Here is a 19,289-nt window from a genome sequence, read left to right as displayed (position 1 = left end):
TTAAAAAATGGGCCTGTGTACGTTGCCCCACTGGAGTACCAGTGCGCCCCACAATTCCACTATGTCCTGCTTCACTCTCACTTTCTGTGGTATCAGTATCGTCTTAAGTGTCTAGTCTTGCCCTATAGTTGGTACATCTAAACAATGGACGCCTGTCATTATTGGGATACGCCCTCGTCAACCAGGGATACACTCTCTGATGTTCATAATCCATGTATACTGTTTTTTTTCTCTAAATTAAATCTAATCAGAGCATTTTTATATTGCTCGACCTGGGTATTAATTTTGTTTAACCAGTCCCCCTGTTTATCAGTCATCATTGTCTGTAAGTGAATAGTCTCAAAGGCTGTGATTTTATCCTTCATACATAGCATTTCTCTTTTGGGTTCTTCTATAACTAACAACAATAGGTCGAAGGAACATTTATTAAGAATGGAAGTCCACTTCTTACAAAATTCTACATTGTTTCTCCCGATGGTTGGTGAGTTTTTGACTCTAAACCCACGGGGGATACGTTTGCCCTTAAAATAAGTGGACAGAGTAATGCCATGGTATAGGAAATCAATTTCCTTCTTTTTAAGGCATATTAATTCATTAAACAGATCCACAGTAGACGATGTAATGATATTGTCATCTGGATCATCAGGGAACAGTATGGCCTCCGCCTCTGACAAGCTGAAAATGGGTATGGGTCATTGGGTCGACACACATTAGGTCGACATGCATTGGGTCGACCACTAAAGGTCGACATGCACTAGGTCAACAGGGTGTCAAGGTCGACAGGGTCATTAGGTCGACGTGTACAAGGTCAACAGGTCAAAATGCCTAATAGGTTATATCAATAACTCGGTATTAGAAGAGTTAAATGGTAACAAAATAATACAATAGTCAAAGCAATATCACTATGAGCTTCACTTGCTCAGACTCAAATATTAAATGCAAATACACACAGACATGACTGAAGGCTTAAACCAATTGATAACTATCCTCTGAAGCGGGGCTCATCACTTCGGACTAAAGGCAAGTAGATGTTCCTACTCGTTAAGGATAAATATTACTTCAATAATTTCAACCAGAGCTTTGTATAACATGGTAAGTGTAATCCAGCTTCATATCAATAGCATGTATAACTAGTCAGGCCAATAAAGACTTGTGTTGGTATTACTGTCTGCCACATATTATAGGCACTGATATTTAATAGAAGCCTGACCAGTATATGCAAATGATATACGCTAGATATACCTAAAGCATCAATATGATCAACAAGAATAATCAAATGGCTGCAATTGACTAAACCTGGGATACTGACTCACTTTCAAATAGAAAGCCTGGTGGTTAGATGCAAAGTCTGTGTAAAAGTATTACGTTTGACAGTAATCTGCCTCTGTCTGGCTGTCGATTATACAGAGCTCTCAAAGCATAAAAAATGTCCATAAGAGATGAAAGTTCAAAACCAGTAACCATGGTGCAACCGCTACTGGGCATGGAGGACTAGCAAGAACAGTCTCTGCAAACTTAGCAGTGGAATGGGGAGACACAATTTATGGGGAGGCAGATGTATTGTGTTCTTTATGTCCACCTAGTTTTCCCTGGCTGGGGTGTGTCACGGCTCCTCCTATGCTGGATTGCATCGACAGGTGTCTGTCCCCATCGCGTTGGGCTCAGCTGTTGTTTCCTGATGTTGCTATGCCGTGGGTGAAAGCGGGCGGAGTCCTGGTTAGTGGCTTGACAGTTAAATGTCAAGTATCAACCACAATAAAATCCTCATTCTTTCATCTGAGGAACATAGCCAGAATCAAACACTTAATTTCCCCCAGAAGATCTACCTGAAGCCATACATGCATTTGCATTATCACACCTTGGCTACTGCAATGCCCTGTATCTTAGTCTCCCAGCAAAATAATTGCAGCTGCCAGGCTAGTAACCAACAAGCCACATAACACCCTTTCTCTACTCCCTTCACTGGCTGCCTGTAAGATGGCGAATCATTTTCAAAATGTACTAACTTTCAAAGCCCTACCTGACCAGGGCTTAAAGTACCTGAAGCAGTTTTTAATAATAATAATAATAATAATAATAATAATAATAATAATAATGATAATAATAATTTTATTTATCTAGTGCTCTTTCTCTAACAGGACTCAATGCGCTTTACATACGTCAAAAACAATGCACATAATACAGAAAATTTAAGTAAAGCAGCAACAGACAAGCCACACAGACATAAAAGAAAACCTTGAGCACACAGTAAGCATAATGCAGGATTGGTGTAGGTATTTTGGGTAATAACTACCAAGGGTTATGTATTCCACCCTCACAAGGTACCAGGTGATGCAGCAATCTTGGACACACTGCGTGAGATTACCCTGGGTGGAATAGTCTACCCCTAGAAGAGATAACACAAAATGGAGAGATTCCAGAGTCCTAAAGTTCAGAGTAGGGTCCCAACAAAACCACCAAGTCCATATATTTTTCATACCATCCACCAGTGTACCAGATGAGGCAGCCATGTTGGGCACACTACAAAGATTACATTGTGGCAGGTGAGCCATACAAGGACCCAATGCATACATGGGAAAACTGACACTTGTGTAGTAGTAGTATGATATACCCTGTATGGAAAGATCCCCATGAAAAACATCCTTCCCACAGAGGAACCATCCAATGCCACCATCTGGGGTGCACTGCGTAGATCACAACGGCAAGGTGTGCAATCAGTGGAGGTACACATTACAGCAGTGATGTCCAAAGTCTGGCCTGGGGACCAATTGTGGCCCGTGCTCACATTTCCACTGGCCCGCAGCCTCTGTGCGCCCTGCCCCTTTTTAAAGATCAGAATTCTACCCTGCCCATTTGCGTGTGCCCTGCCGCCCTTTTTGTTTATTACTGATTGCTGCACCCCGCCGCACTGACACTCCCCGCCTGTTGCTGTCAGCTGAGCCACATGGTGACTGGCAGCTATCTTACCCTCCTCTGCGTGCAGACTATAGGCTGGTCTGCTGATGATGAGACAGGAGGGCTGGGGTTGCCTCTCCCGCCGAGACAAACCCAGCCCTCCTGTGTGTATGAATCTATAAAAGGAGACACCAGAGAGGATCATCACGGTGGCCATCTTTACTGCAGCTCCGCAGCAGTGTGCGGTGATCAGCGGTCTCAATAAGTTCAGTGCTTCACCCCCTGATAGGTGTTCTGGGCTAAAGCATTTTCACTTGTAAGTAGTTTTCCAATGTGTATCTGGTAGCTGCTGGGGGCATATAATGTGTATCTGGCAGCACTGCTGGGGCCATATAATGTGTATCTGGCAGCACTGCTGGGGGCATAGAATGCGTATCTGGCAGCACTGCTGGGGGCATAGAATGTGTATCTGGCACTGGGAGCGTATCTGGCAGCACTGGGGGCATTTGTGTATCTGGCAGCACTGCTGGGGACATATAATGTGTATCTGGGACCAGGGACAGACTGGGGCCAAAGGGCACTATTCACGGGGGCGTGACGTGATTAAGGGGGGCGTGGGCTCGCGGCATGTCCCCATATTTCCTAGCAATTTGGGTGGTGGTGGGGACAAACAGAAAGCTGGAAGCTGCGCTGCGTGCGGCCTTCCCAACTCTCCCTGTGACCAGACCGGCCCTTCAGCTCTTCTGGCATGTGCCAGAAGTGTCAGGTGGGCAGTCCGGCCCAAGATGGGACCCTGCATAATGCTATCTCAAGATAGCGTTATTATCACAGAAATCTCTCCGGTATTTTTTACAGTTTTTTTAAGTAAGTTCGGCCAAATCGCATTTCCCATTACAACTATGGGAAATGCAATCTGATTACTACAAAAATGCAATATTAATGGCTTGGGGGAGAATTTTATGAATACCCTGCCAATTGCCCTTTAGTACATTCAGGTGATACTAAAATAATATGAAAAGGGTGTGAAAGCACCCTTTTTCACATTATTTTAGTAAAAATACTGTTGAAAAAATATGCCTGTTTGAGTCATATTATGAGAAAAGTGTATATAAATAACATTATTATTATTATTATTATTATTATTAATAACCATAGAGGTGTATGCCAATAAATATATGTAAAAAATGTATTCATTAACTATTTAAAATGTTTGTACATATAGGATTTTCTTGTTACATTACTGCTTGTGTTTTTATTACCAGTTTGATATCCTCATTCCAGTATGTTTGGATGTATTTCTTACTTACGCTCAGTTTCTTGGTTCATCTGCTGTTGCTTCTGATAATATCTTCTGTATAATGCTTCTGAGAATGTCCTGAGGTCTCACTACATTCATCTCTGTCTGCTCTGTAGATAATCAAAGTAAGTGGCTTCCTATGTTTCACTGGTAGGCCGCAGGGCCTTCTTTTTGCGAGGGTCCCCTTTTTCTAGGGGTACCAGATTTTTTAAAATCGGCACTGGGGAACCAGAGATTTCTGACTTCAAAGCAGTGGTCCCCATCTGAGCCTGTTAAGTGCTTTTCCCAGCCAGATATCTCGGATTCTGTCTGACTTAAAGTTTTTATGAGGGTATACTTCAAAAGCTGGGACTCTCCCCTTTTGGTGGACACTGGCAGCTTGTCTCTACTATTCCCATAGCCAGAGATATCAGCCTTCCAGCAGCTGGTCCCTGCTCCAGCTCCACACACTTGGGATGCAGTTTTATATTTTCTTTGGTGGATTGCTCTGGCTCCTGAGCTCTGATCCCCAAGTCCCCAGAACATCCTGAAAGGTGGGACTCTCTAGTTTTTTATCCCATTGAATGCTAAGAAATCTATTTTCAGGAACTGCTCAAGCAAGCTGCCCTCCCACCAGAAAATTATGAATATTAAGCCCACTCCACCATCCCTCCCTCCCCTGCATACCCTTCATTCAGCCCAATGCCCCTTCTACATTTTAGTGGTTTCCCTCCCACCCCACCTCACACCATCTGTGCAGTAAAGGAGTAATTAGCAGAAATTACTGCTCCAGGTCCTACATGCTGAGCGGAAGATAGAACACCCCTACCTCCCGCGGGACATCAAAGCTGCCGCTGATAGCATCCCCCCATTCATACCACTGGAGGATGGGTAAGGGTCCCAGTGCATTGATTTGCCCAGAGGCCTACACTGCTGTTAAGACGGCCCTGGTAGGCAACACTTGATACTAGACCCAGAAAGTAGCACTCAATTTGTTCATGTTTTAAATAACACCTGTGGGGTCAGAAACTCTCTTGCTAGGTGTGCTCCTCCTCTCCTCTTCTACCTCCATCCCTCACAGAGGATACCCATTGGCTCACGATACCCTCTCCAAACCAAGGAAGAAGTCATGGCTGTCCTGCATACCTAACAAAGCCAGAGCCTATGCTGAGTGAAGCATAGCTATTCCTGCTCACAGTCTAATAACAGTACAAAAGTTTGAACCATATCTTAATCTCCTGACTACAAATTATCAACATAACTTGAGAATTTTTTTTTGTTTGTAAAAAGGCACTAATATTTTTAGCACCTGTCTATTAATTTTAGAAATGTTTGTATATGTTGTAATAGTGGTAGCACTACAGAAACTAGTCATTTTGAGCGTCTGTCACCCAAAGAAAAAAATGTTGCCTACCCTTGCTCTGTTTTATTCTTTCCATGCCTGTACAACAGATTTGTTTGCTGTTCAAAAGTGCATCAACAGTTTCTTGCCATTTTCTGGCTCCTGACCAGGCTTTTCATTGGTATTCGTTGTAGCTGCTGCCTGCCTACTTTCCTAGCTTCCATTCTGAATTACCCTTGTCTTTGGTGCTTTGCTCTCCAGTATTCAGCACCCTCCAATATGAGCTTCCATAGGGGTAGTGACCTGTGTTCACCTCACAGCAGAGTCCAGTAGATGAAAAAGGAGTTTGCTCTAGCCACTAGGGGCACTAAGGATCGCTCACCAACCCTGACCCTTAAATTACGTACTTTTGAATGTCAGCAATGTATTATTTGTACCTGTCAACAATGGGAAACAATGGGTGACCTGGCAGTGCCAGAATGCCAGCAGTAATATGTCACTGAGTATTTTGCCAATTTATCACTTGTTAATGTAATTTTTGTTATGGGCAAGGACATTCCTCATGCTACTCTACATCCAAGCACATATGTCATTATTTCATTTACTGTCCCTTACATCTTAGCCATATATATGTATATATATATATATATATATATATATATATAGCAGCTGGTATCGGATCGGCACTCTCCTGGATATGATTAAAGTGCTCAGGTGCCTTCTGGAGAAATTCATGCAGATTGGTAACTGTAGTACAAACAGCGGCACTCAGAGACTGACACAGCAAGATGGAGGTAAAGTGCTGGTGCTATTTATTCCTGTTTTATGGAATAAATAGCACCAGCACTTTACCTCCATCTGGCTGTGTCAGTCTCTGAGTGCCGCTGTTTGTACTACAGTTACCTATATATATATATATATATATATATATATATATATATAAATATAAATAGTATTTGTATTCGGCACTCATGAAATAAACATCACAGTCAGCTTGCCCGGTGCCCTCTAAATCAACTTTGCACGTTGAAAATATAAGCACAATGAAGCGGCACTCCAGGACTTCATTCAAATAAACGGGTCCAGTCTCCCGATTTTGATGTGCAACGTTTCGGTTTTAATCACAAACCTTCGTCAGGCATAGTATATATATATATATATATATATATATATATATATATATATACACAGATGATGCTGGATCGGCACTCCGGTATGTGTATATAAAATGCCTGTGTGCCCTTGTATAGAGGTATGTAGAGCAAGAGGTCTCCCCCAGTCAGGGACAGAACACACGGCACTGCAGGGCTTGATGAAAGCAAAGTGAGCTGTTACTTCAACATTTCGAGGCGCGAAGACCCGTCATCAGGAAACACCAAACAATAGTGAACACAGTGACAGGCTTAACTTTTAAATCCCCTGTGGTCTCCTCCTTCATCTCCCCGCAGCATGAACGGAGCCTGGCCACCGCTGTCCGGACCACGAGTAAGGACGCACACTCATGACGTCACTCTTCGGGTATCGGGTGGTTGCTAAGCAACCAAAGTCAGCGTCCTCACAGCTCCAGGCGCTGGTTAGCGAGAGAGAAAATGGACCATAAACATGTAACATTATTATCTAAGAAAAATGTGAGCAATGAAAACATTAAAAATGAATACATATGAGATAAAAAAACATTTGAGAAACAGATGCAGCAATCATATTATCGTAATATTCAAGTGCTGTATATGAATAATGAAGAGCTTAACTTGTATGCATAAGGCTGATACATTTCATACACAAAGTATCAGGAGCCAGCAGGAACACAAACGTAACGTTACAAAAATGCTTGATATTCAAGGTTGAGTGGGCATTACTATGTTAATGAATTCCACATGATACGTTCATTAAGGCCGTTAGGTGCTACCGTATTAAGTCTATAGATCCAAGATGCTTCTAGTCTCAATAATGCCTTGGTTCGATCCCCTCTTCTGTTGGTCTCGGGTAAATGATCAATAATCATATAAGTCAATGATATGGAGGATGTTTAAAGTCTCTAAAATGACTAGCCACTGGTTGATCCATCTGTTTGCCCACAATTGCTGCTTTAATGGCAGAGCGGTGAAGTGCCATCCGCTCTTTGAACTTTCTTGTTGTCATGCCAACGTAATTAGAGATGAGCGGGTTCGGTTCCTCGGAATCCGAACCCCCCGAACTTCACCCATTTTACACGGGTCCGAGGCATACTCGGATTCTCCCGTATGGCTCGGTTAACCCGAGCGCGCCCGATCGTCCTCATCCCGCTGTCGGATTCTCGCGAGATTCGGATTCTATATAAGGAGCCGCGCGTTGCCGCCATTTTTCACCCGTGCATTGGAAATGATAGTGAGAGGACGTGGCTGGCGTCCTCTCACTTTGTTTCAGGGGGCTGCATATCTTTATTCTGGGGACCAGCAGTATTATAGGAGGAGTACAGTGCAGAGTTTTGCTGACCAGTGACCACCAGTATTATACGTTGTCTGCCTGAAAAACGCTCCATATCTGTGCTCAGTGTGCTGCATATATCTGTGCTCACACTGCTTTATTGTGGGGACTGGGGACCAGCCGTATTATATAGGAGGAGTACAGTGCAGAGTTTTGCTGACCAGTGACCACCAGTATACGTTGTCTGCCTGAAAAACGCTCCATATCTGTGCTCAGTGTGCTGCATATATCTGTGCTCACACTGCTTTATTGTGGGGACTGGGACCAGCAGTATTATATAGGAGGAGTACAGTGCAGAGTTTTGCTGACCAGTGACCACCAGTATTATACGTTCTCTGCCTGAAAAACGCTCCATATCTGTGCTCAGTGTGCTGCATATATCTGTGCTCACACTGCTTTATTGTGGGGACTGGGGACCACCAGTATTATATAGGAGGAGTACAGTGCAGAGTTTTGCTGACCAGTGACCACCAGTATACGTTGTCTGCCTGAAAAACGCTCCATATCTGTGCTCAGTGTGCTGCATATCTGTGCTCACACTGCTTTATTGTGGGGACTGGGGACCAGCAGTATTATATAGGAGGAATACAGTGCAGAGTTTTGCTGACCAGTGACCACCAGTATATGTTGTCTGCCTGAAAAACGTTCCATATCTGTGCTCAGTGTGCTGCATATATCTGTGCTCACACTGCTTTATTGTGGGGACTGGGGACCACCAGTATATTATATAGGAGGAGTACAGTGCAGAGTTTTGCTGACCAGTGACCACCAGTATTATACGTCCTCTGCCTGAAAAACGCTCCATATCTGTGCTGCATTGTAGTATATAGTAGGAGTACAGTGCATAATTTTGCTGACCACCAGTATATAATATATAGGAGTGCAGTACAGAAGGCCACTGCTCTACCTACCTCTGTGTCGTCAAGTATACTATCCATCCATACCTGTGGTGCATTTCAGTTTTGCACAGTTTGCTGACCACCAGTATATAATATATAGGAGTACAGTACAGAAGGCCACTGCTCTACCTACCTCTGTGTCGTCAAGTATACTATCCATCCATACCTGTGGTGCATTTCAGTTTTGTACAGTTTGCTGACCACCAGTATATAATATATAGCAGTACGGTACAGTAGGCCACTGCTCTACCTACCTCTGTGTCGTCAAGTATACTATCCATCCATACCTGTGGTGCATTTCAGTTTTGCACAGTTTGCTGACCACCAGTATATAATATATAGCAGTACGGTACAGTAGGCTACTGCTCTACCTACCTCTGTGTCGTCAAGTATACTATCCATCCATACCTGTGGTGCATTTCAGTTTTGCACAGTTTGCTGACCACCAGTATATAATATATAGCAGTACGGTACAGTAGGCCACTGCTCTACCTACCTCTGTGTCGTCAAGTATACTATCCATCCATACCTGTGGTGCATTTCAGTTTTGCACAGTATATATAGTAGTAGGCCATTGCTATTGATACTGGCATATAATTCCACACATTAAAAAATGGAGAACAAAAATGTGGAGGGTAAAATAGGGAAAGATCAAGATCCACTTCCACCTCGTGCTGAAGCTGCTGCCACTAGTCATGGCCGAGACGATGAAATGCCATCAACGTCGTCTGCCAATGCCGATGCCCAATGTCATAGTAGAGAGCATGTAAAATCCAAAACACTAAAGTACAGTAAAATGACCCAAAAATCTAAATTAAAAGCGTCTGAGGAGAAGCGTAAACTTGCCAATATGCCATTTACGACACGGAGTGGCAAGGAACGGCTGAGGCCCTGGCCTATGTTCATGGCTAGTGGTTCAGCTTCACTTGAGTATGGAAGCACTCATCCTCTCGCTAGAAAACTGCAGTGCCACTCCTAGATGGGCCAGGTGTTTGTGTCGGCCACTTGGGTCGCTTAGCTTAGTCACACAGCTACCTCATTGCGCCTCTTTTTTTCTTTGCATCATGTGCTGTTTGGGGACAATTTTTTTAATCTGCCATCCTGTCTGACACTGCAGTGCCACTCCTAGATGGGCCAGGTGTTTGTGTCGGCCACTTGGGTCGCTTAGCTTAGTCACACACCTACCTCATTGCGCCTCTTTATTTCTGTGCATCATGTGCTGTTTGGGGACAATTTTTTTAATCTGCCATCCTGTTTGACACTGCAGTGCCACTCCTAGATGGGCCAGGTGTTTGTGTCGGCCACTTGGGTCGCTTAGCTTAGTCACACAGCTACCTCATTGCGCCTATTTTTTTCTTTGCATCATGTGCTATTTGGGGACAATTTTTTTAATCTGCCATTCTGTCTGACACTGCAGTGCCACTCCTAGATGGGACAGGTGTTTGTTTCGGCCACTTGGGTCGCTTAGCTTAGTCACACAGCTACCTCATTGTGCCTATTTTCTTCTTTGCATCATGTGCTGTTTGGGGACAATTTTTTTTAATCTGCCATCCTGTCTGACACTGCAGTGCCACTCCTAGATGGGCCAGGTGTTTGTGTCGGCCACTTGTGTCGCTTAGCTTAGTCACACAGCTACCTCATTGCACCTCTTTTTTTCTTTGCATCATGTGCTGTTTGGGGACTATTTTTTTGAAGTGCCATCCTGTCTGACACTGCAGTGCCACTCCTAGATGGGCCAGGTGTTTGTGTCGGCCACTTGGGTCGCTTAGCTTAGTCACACAGCTACCTCATTGCGCCTCTTTTTTCTTTGCATCATGTGCTGTTTGGGGACAATTTTTTTAATCTGCCATCCTGTCTGACACTGCAGTGCCACTCCTAGATGGGCCAGGTGGTTGTGTCGGCCACTTGGGTCGCTTAGCTTAGTCACACAGCTACCTCATTGCGCCTATTTTTTTCTTTGCATCATGTGCTATTTGGGGACAATTTTTTTTAATCTGCCATCCTGTCTGACACTGCAGTGCCACTCCTAGATGGGCCAGGTGTTTGTGTCGGCCACTTGGGTCGCTTAGCTTAGTCACACAGCTACCTCATTGCGCCTATTTTTTTCTTTGCATCATGTGCTATTTGGGGACAATTTTTTTAATCTGCCATCCTGTCTGACACTGCAGTGCCACTCCTAGATGGGCCAGGTGTTTGTGTCGGCCACTTGGGTCGCTTAGCTTAGTCACACAGCTACCTCATTGCGCCTCTTTTTTTCTTTGCATCATGTGCTGTTTGGGGACAATTTTTTTTAATCTGCCATCCTGTCTGACACTGCAGTGCCACTTCTAGATGGGCCAGGTGTTTGTGTCGGCCACTTGGGTCGCTTAGCTTAGTCACACAGCTACCTCATTGCGCCTATTTTTTTCTTTGCATCATGTGCTATTTGGGGACAATTTTTTTAATCTGCCATCCTGTCTGACACTGCAGTGCCACTCCTAGATGGGCCAGGTGTTTGTGTCGGCCACTTGGGTCGCTTAGCTTAGTCACACAGCTACCTCATTGCGCCTCTTTTTTTCTTTGCATCATGTGCTGTTTGGGGACAATTTTTTTTAATCTGCCATCCTGTCTGACACTGCAGTGCCACTCCTAGATGGGCCAGGTGTTTGTGTCGGCCACTTGGGTCGCTTAGCTTAGTCACACAGCTACCTCATTGTGCCTCTTTTTTTCTTTGCATCATGTGCTGTTTGGGGACAATATTTTTTAATCTGCCATCCTGTCTGACACTGCAGTGCCACTCCTAGATGGGCCAGGTGTTTGTGTCGGCCACTTGGGTCGCTTAGCTTAGTCACACAGCTACCTCATTGCGCCTATTTTTTTCTTTGCATCATGTGCTATTTGGGGACAATTTTTTTAATCTGCCATCCTGTCTGACACTGCAGTGCCACTCCTAGATGAGCCAGGTGTTTGTGTCGGCCACTTGGGTCGCTTAGCTTAGTCACACAGCTACCTCATTGCGCCTCTTTTTTTCTTTGCATCATGTGCTGTTTGGGGACAATTTTTTTTAATCTGCCATCCTATCTGACACTGCAGTGCCACTCCTAGATGGGCCAGGTGTTTGTGTCGGCCACTTGGGTCGCTTAGCTTAGTCACACAGCTACCTCATTGTGCCTCTTTTTTTCTTTGCATCATGTGCTGTTTGGGGACAATTTTTTTTAATCTGCCATCCTGTCTGACACTGCAGTGCCACTCCTAGATGGGCCAGGTGTTTGTGTTGGCCACTTGGGTCGCTTAGCTTAGTCACACAGATACCTCATTGCACCTCTTTTTTTCTTTGCATCATGTGCTGTTTGGGGACAATTTTTTTGAAGTGCCAACCTGTCTGACACTGCAGTGCCACTCCTAGATGGGCCAGGTGTTTGTGTCGGCCACTTGGGTCGCTTAGCTTAGTCACACAGCTACCTCATTGCGCCTATTTTTTTCTTTGCATCATGTGCTATTTGGGGACAATTTTTTTAATCTGCCATCCTGTCTGACACTGCAGTGCCACTCCTAGATGGGCCAGGTGTTTGTGTCGGCCACTTGGGTCGCTTAGCTTAGTCACACAGCTACCTCATTGCGCCTCTTTTTTTCTTTGCATCATGTGCTGTTTGGGGACAATTTTTTTTAATCTGCCATCCTGTCTGACACTGCAGTGCCACTCCTAGATGGGCCAGGTGTTTGTGTCGGCCACTTGGGTCGCTTAGCTTAGTCACACAGCTACCTCATTGTGCCTCTTTTTTTCTTTGCATCATGTGCTGTTTGGGGACAATATTTTTTAATCTGCCATCCTGTCTGACACTGCAGTGCCACTCCTAGATGGGCCAGGTGTTTGTGTCGGCCACTTGGGTCGCTTAGCTTAGTCACACAGCTACCTCATTGCGCCTATTTTTTTCTTTGCATCATGTGCTATTTGGGGACAATTTTTTTAATCTGCCATCCTGTCTGACACTGCAGTGCCACTCCTAGATGAGCCAGGTGTTTGTGTCGGCCACTTGGGTCGCTTAGCTTAGTCACACAGCTACCTCATTGCGCCTCTTTTTTTCTTTGCATCATGTGCTGTTTGGGGACAATTTTTTTTAATCTGCCATCCTATCTGACACTGCAGTGCCACTCCTAGATGGGCCAGGTGTTTGTGTCGGCCACTTGGGTCGCTTAGCTTAGTCACACAGCTACCTCATTGTGCCTCTTTTTTTCTTTGCATCATGTGCTGTTTGGGGACAATTTTTTTAATCTGCCATCCTGTCTGACACTGCAGTGCCACTCCTAGATGGGCCAGGTGTTTGTGTTGGCCACTTGGGTCGCTTAGCTTAGTCACACAGATACCTCATTGCACCTCTTTTTTTCTTTGCATCATGTGCTGTTTGGGGACAATTTTTTTGAAGTGCCAACCTGTCTGACACTGCAGTGCCACTCCTAGATGGGCCAGGTGTTTGTGTCGGCCACTTGGGTCGCTTAGCTTAGTCACACAGCTACCTCATTGCGCCTCTTTTTTTCTTTGCATCATGTGCTGTTTGGGGACAATTTTTTTAATCTGCCATCCTGTCTGACACTGCAGTGCCACCCCTAGATGGGCCAGGTGTTTGTGTCGGCCACTTGGGTCGCTTAGCTTAGTCACACAGCTACCTCATTGCGCCTCTTTTTTTCTTTGCATCATGTGCTGTTTGGGGACAATTTTTTTTAATCTGCCATCCTGTCTGACACTGCAGTGCCACTCCTAGATGGGCCAGGTGTTTGTGTCGGCCACTTGGGTCGCTTAGCTTAGTCATCCAGCGACCTTGGTGCAAATTTTAGGACTAAAAATAATATTGTGAGGTGTTCAGAATAGACTGGAAATGAGTGGAAATTATGGTTATAGAGGTTAATAATACTGTGGGATCAAAATGACCCCCAAATTCTATGATTTAAGCTGTTTTTGAGGGTTTTCTTGTAAAAAAAACACCCGAATCCAAAACACACCCGAATCCGACAAAACATTTTCAGGGAGGTTTTGCCAAAACGCGTCCGAATCCAAAACACGGCCGCGGAACCGAATCCAAAACCAAAACACAAAACCCGAAAAATGTCCGGTGCACATCACTAAACGTAATACAAATTGCAAGGGCATTTAATGATGTAAATAACAAATTGTGTCTCACACGAAAGGGCATGTTTGATAGTAAAAACCTGATCAGTGTGAGGATGTTGGAATGTCGGACCTATCAAAAGAAATTAGCAAATTTCACCTTTGGGACATCTGTAGCAACCTAATTTTTGATTTAAAGATCGTTTATTAAGGGATGTTATGTCTGTATGTACCAGATGGTCCTGAAGGTTGCGCCCTCCTTTGTAACAAGTCATGGGACGGACATTCTTGAAACAATTAAGGGACTCATCCAATGTAATAATAGGCCAGAGTGCCCGACTGGCATGTGGAATGACAAAACTTGCCACATCATATGTGGTACTCCATGGAAAAAGTTCAGTGTTTAACTTTCTTTGTGGCAGGTTGTGATAGATCCTTCCTATTCAGTTTTAACAGGCGTGATTTGGTCTGTGATAATAATTTGAAATCATAACCCCTATCATGAAATTGAACTACCACCTTATCTAGTTGTGATGGAAGTTTGTCTGGATTACTGCATATCCGTGCTATCCTTAGCATCTGTGAATAGGGGAGACCTTTCTTAACCACTTAACTGACGATTTTTCCCTTCAAAATTGTTAATAACATTATTTTTTTAAATTGATTTTATTTAATAAAGTTTAAAAAGTATTTTTCTAAATATTTAAACATTATATTATGCACATCTGCAGAACGGATCTCCTCATAAAAAATGGGGGGACAGGGTGGGACAGCGCAGTCACATGAAATCTGACCATGCCAGTTAAGTTTAAGCGATGGTGACTGTTCGCACTGAGAAGTGTATTGCGATCGTTTCTTTGTAATGAATAGAGTTGGATATTTCCTTGTCCTTGAGACCAATTTCCACATCCAAAAAGGATAACTTCTCCCTACTCCAATGATAGGTAAATTTGATGGGATTGTCAACGAGGTTAATTTGTTGCATCATGGTAATGAAATTTTCAGGTTCACCTTCACAAAGCATAAATAAATCATCTATGTACCTACAGAATAGTTTGATGTATTGATTATATTGACCTGACAAAAAAACACAATTTGTTCTTGTTGGAACATGTAGATATTTGCAAAGGATGGTGCGACGGCCGATCCCATCGCACATCCTGACTGCTGTAGGTACATTTTGCCATCAAAGAAAAAGTCATTCCTGGTAAATATCAACTTGAGTAACTGAAAGAATAAATCAATTGATTTATTCTTACGGTTATTCAAGTTGATATTAACCAGGAATTACTTTTTCTGTGATGAGTAGGGGATCGAACCAAGGCATTATTGACACTGGAAGCGTCTTGGATCTATAGACTTAATACAGTAGCACCTAACAGCCTTAATGAACATATCATGTGGAATTCATTAACATAGTACTGTTCATTTAGCCTTGAATATCAAGCATTTTTGTAACATTACATATTTGTGTTCCTGCTGGCTCCTGATACTTTGTGTATGAAATATATCAGCCTTATGCATACAAGTTCAGCTCTTCATTATTCATATACAGCACTTGAATATTACGATAATATGATTGCTGCATCTGTTTCTCAAATGTTTTTATCTCATATGTATTCATTTTTAATGTTTTCACTGCTCACATTTTTCTTAGATAATAATATTACATGTTTATGGTCCATTTTCTCTCTCTCTAACCAGCGCTTGGAGCTGTGAGGAAGCTAGCTTTGGTTGCCTAGCAACCACCCGATACCCGAAGAGTGACGTCATGAGTGTGCCCCCTTACTCGTGGTCTGGACAACGGCGGCCCAGCTCCGTTCGCGCTGCTGGGAGATGAAGGAGGAGACCACAGGGGATTTAAAAGCTTTTGTTTGGGTGTTTCCTGACGATGGGGCTTTGCGACTCGAAACGTTGATGTAAAAGCTCACTTTGCGTTCATCAAGCCCTGCAGTGCCGTGTGTTCTGTCCCTGACTGGGGTAGACCTCTCACAGACACACACACACACACACACACACACACACACACACACACACACACACACACACACACACGTGTGTGTGTGTGTGTGTGTGTGTGTGTGTGTGTGTGTGTGTGTGTGTTAAATCAGACCAGTGCCTGTTCTGCTTTCAGTTAAATAAGCCAGTCACTAAATCCTTTGACTGCTTTTTTGGTATATCACAGAAGGCTTAAGAATAAAAAAAACACATTTATTTCACACTAAACACACATTAAACAATGAATAAATGCTACTTTGTATTATGTAATTACTACAACAATCTCAGTCTCAGTGGATTACAATGTATCAATTAAATGGGTATATTACCACCACTGTCCCATAATATACCTATTTGATCGATAAATTGTAATCCGCTGAGACTGAGATTGTTGCAGCAAGCCTTCTGTGATAAACTGATAAATTAAAAAAGCAGACACAGGATTTATGGTCAAAGCTAGTTCAAGCACAGTCAACCATTTTGTTCTTTTTGTTCTTTGTGTGTGTGTGTGTGTGTGTGTGTGTGTATATATATATATATATATATATATATATATATATATATATATTCGCACGGCACGCACATATCATTCAGCCAGCCATGTTTTCCAAAACATCAGTCACATCACAATAGACCACATAGATATCAGATGCTATACAAATCCCAAGAGGTCTCAGAAAACAAGCTGTCATTTCCTTGGCATTTATCCAGACCTCTGAGACCAGCTCTAGGAAGTGCATGTAATGTGAATGTCAGGTTATAAAACGAGTATGTCTTTGTGCAACAGTGAAACACCAAGCCCAGTATGCATTCGTGCAATCTGTGTTCAACTGACAGAAGCAACTACTGAATTAATGAGCCTGAATAAAAAAGATAAAAGAACATAACAGATGTGTGTCATCTCCGTCTGCTACGTATTAATGTCTCCGCCAAAATGTAGTGTTATATGAAAACCTAAAACTGATAAGTAAGTAAGACTGGAAACTGTTCAATATATGTGAATTTATGGTGCTAATAAAAAATCAGGGGAAATAGATATTCATGTAATTCATGATTTCAATTAATGCAAAACATTTACTAATCTGTGTTCTGCAGAATTATTTTGTCCGTACAAAGTGTCGGCTGCATTTCAAAAAGTAGATCCACAGCTACAGAAACTATGTTTAAAGGGATTTGATAAAAAACACTGAACAGCCCATGGGCTGTCGCCAGAGCCGGCCCTAACCAATATGATGCCCTAGGCAAAATTTGGGCTGGTGCCCCCTAGCACCACCGCTGGTTCCGCCTCTGACCTTGCACCTCTTTCCCAGCACCATCACCCCTCACCTATAACAGTACTTATTTTGGTGTTTGTTTGTACCCCCTATATTTTAAATAGGAACAGTTCGCAAATTTGGCGCACAGCCCAAAAAGGGGTGTTTTTTTGCTGGCAAGGGGCATGGCCACACAATAGTAACCCCAATTCCAATTACGCCACACAGTACTGCAACTTTATTCACATTTGATCATGCAATAGTGTCCATAATTCATATTACATCCTACAGCAGTATCACTTTACCTTATAAATGTTACTCCTCACAGTAGAGCCCCTTATTCACATTACATCACACTCTATTGCTCTTTATTCACATTAGATGACACAGTTGTGCCCTTTCTATATGCAACGCCACATAGTAGAGCACCATATACACATAATGCCACACATTAGTAATGCATTTATACACCTAATTCCACACAGTAATGCCCCTTACACATATTAGACACCTTCTTAATGTCCTTATAATCATAATGCACCTTACACATTATGACAACCTTTATTAATGCCCTTTTACACATAATGTCCCTTACACATATGCCGCACATTATTAATGCCCTTATACACATAATGACACACATACTGTAGTGCCCCCTACACATTTGCTGCCCATTATTAGTGCCCCTATAGACATAATGACACACATACAGTAGTACCCTGTTACACATATTCCGCACATTATTAATGCCCTTATACACATAACACACATAGTGCCCCTTACACATATGTTGCACATTATTAATGCATTTTTACATGACACACATAATGCTCCTTACACATATTCCGAACACTACTGCACAACCAACCCACTCACATGCACACAGCACTCACACTGCCACTAACACTGTGACCTCTACCTCTGCTTGGATACAGATGTGTCCTCATAAATCTTGCCTCAATACTAACGTTGGGCACACCTTTTTTTATGAAAATGCATCTTATTTGCATTGCTATGTGGCTAGGGTGCACAAGCAGCTTCTGCTGATTAAAATGATATGCAGCATGCCTATATACTGTGTGAGACTGTGGCTGTATCTGCATATGAAATGCTACACAGAATATAGGCATGCCGCATATCATTTTAATCAGCAGAAGCTGCTGATGCCCCTAGGCATATCAAATGCCCTAGGCAATTGCCTAGTTTGCCTATGCCTATGGCCGGCTCTGGCTGTCGCAAGTGTTGATTGTGCGTGCAATGGTGTGTTGGTGAACATGGGGAATGCTGACATTAGCATTTGCACATTGAGGGTCATTCCGACCCGTTCGCACGCAGTGGTTCTTCGCTGCGGTGCGAACGGGTCGTAAATGTGCGTGCTCGGCGGATGCATTGCGCACGAGCATCATCGCCGGGCAACGACGCCACCAGTGACAAATGTGATCGCAGCGGCGATCGCAAGAAGATGGACAGGCGGGATGCGTTCCGGGGTGGATGCTCACCATTTCCAGCCATTTTCGGGGAGTGGTAAGAAAAACGCAGGCGTGTCCAGGCGAACGGAGGGCGGATGTCTGACATCAAAGCTGGGACCTGCATCGCTGGATCCGTCGCACAGGGTAAGTAGGTCCAGGGCTGGTCTTGTTTTGAGTGAAACTTTTTTAGCATAGCAGGGCTGCATAAGCGTTTGCAGCCCTGCTATGCTAAAATACACTCCCCCATAGGCGGAGATTAGTTGATCGCACAAGCAGCAAAAAGTTGCTTGGTGCGATCAACTCGGAATGAGGGCCATTATCGCTCCCTGTGTTTCAATGCAGCCACTATTGTGGTTACAGTAGCGTCCACCTCTGAATAAGGCCCATAGGGGGAGATTTATCAAAGCTAAGTTAGAGACAAAGTAAAGAGAGATAAAATACTACTAACCAATCAGTTCCTGTCATTTTTCAAACACAGGACCCCTTTTATCAACGTTCATTTCCTGTTAGGTCAATTAATGTTACCATTCGCCACATTTTTTTAACTAGAATTCAGCATTGAAACTGCCACTGGCGAGCAGTTACGTTAAGACACCTGGCAGCGCTGCTTG

This window comes from Pseudophryne corroboree, chromosome 3, assembly GCF_028390025.1.
Source record: "Pseudophryne corroboree isolate aPseCor3 chromosome 3, aPseCor3.hap2, whole genome shotgun sequence".
Lineage (NCBI taxonomy): Eukaryota > Metazoa > Chordata > Amphibia > Anura > Myobatrachidae > Pseudophryne > Pseudophryne corroboree.
This window is presented reverse-complemented; position numbering follows the sequence as displayed.